The 1,038-nt window shown below is 43.1% G+C and overlaps 1 non-coding gene across 1 annotated transcript; it reads left to right on the top strand.

Annotated features, from left to right (window-relative positions):
- Positions 1–343: 343 nt before the first annotated feature.
- On the top strand, positions 344–481 carry LOC115871698. Its single transcript, XR_004047422.1, has one exon. It is a non-coding gene; the product is annotated as a small nucleolar RNA SNORA7 (small nucleolar RNA).
- Positions 482–1,038: the final 557 nt, after the last annotated feature.

Below are 1,038 nucleotides of genomic sequence, written 5' to 3'. Positions count from 1 at the left end.
TACTGTAAGTAATGAAACGATGGATACTTATGTGACAGTCACATGTGTGAATGAATATGTTGTCTCATACCTTTATAAAATGTGAAATTTGTTGCTTTATTGGGGAAGTTGAGTCTTAATCAGAGATAATAGAACTCCCTCCCAGAAATCCAAAATTCTTTTTTTTTTTTAAAGAAAAGTGTCTTTCTAAGTTAGAGTCCCCCAAATACTTACCACTGGTATTTTCAAGTGCCTACTGACTGGTAATGGACAGAAAGCCATAAGGAGGAGGTAGGAGACCAGAAACAATGGATTATACTCTTTCTTGAATTTAACAAGAAAAGGACCTTAAGATACTCGACTTGACCTCCCAGGATCGTATCTGGAGAGTAGCTAGTCTTCTGCTAATTTTGGAGACACGAGGGAAAATACGCCTGTCAGAGACCCATTCCATTCCTCGTTTGCTCAGTAGCTGGTGATTGGAAGAGGCTCTGTGACAGTGTTCAGGTCCTGGGCAGGGAGGCCATGGCTACCCTCAGACCCTTGGTAAAGCCTAAAATTGTCAAACAGAGGACCAAGAAGTTCATCCGGCACCAATCCGACCACTATGTCAAGATTAAGCACTTCTGGCGAAGGCCAGAGGCATTGACCACAGGGTTCAGAGAAGATTCACGGGCCAGATCTTGATGCTCAACGTCGATTACGGGAGCAACAAGAAAACCAAGCACATCCTGCCCTGTGGCTTCCGCAAGTTCCTGGTCCACAATGTCAAGGAGCTGGAAGTACTGCTGATGTGCAACACGTTTTACTGTGCAGAGATTGCTCACCACGTTTCCTCCAAGAATCACAAAGCCATCATAGAAAGAACAGCCCATCGTAGAAAGAGCAGCCCATCAGAGTCACCAATCCCAACGCCATGTTGCGCAGCGAAGAAAATGAATGGACAGCCTGTTTATGAGTTTCATTTGTGCTAAATAAAACCATAAATGAAAAAAGAAAAAGAAATAAAGAAACTCTACCTAATAGCAGAGTGACAAAGATTTCTACCAGATTCCCAAC

This window comes from Echinops telfairi, unplaced genomic scaffold (assembly GCF_000313985.2).
Source record: "Echinops telfairi isolate 266 unplaced genomic scaffold, ASM31398v2 ScPeMD7_7400;HRSCAF=8409, whole genome shotgun sequence".
Lineage (NCBI taxonomy): Eukaryota > Metazoa > Chordata > Mammalia > Afrosoricida > Tenrecidae > Echinops > Echinops telfairi.
The sequence above is the reverse complement of the archived record's forward strand: the minus strand, read 5'-3'. Positions and strand labels throughout refer to the sequence as shown.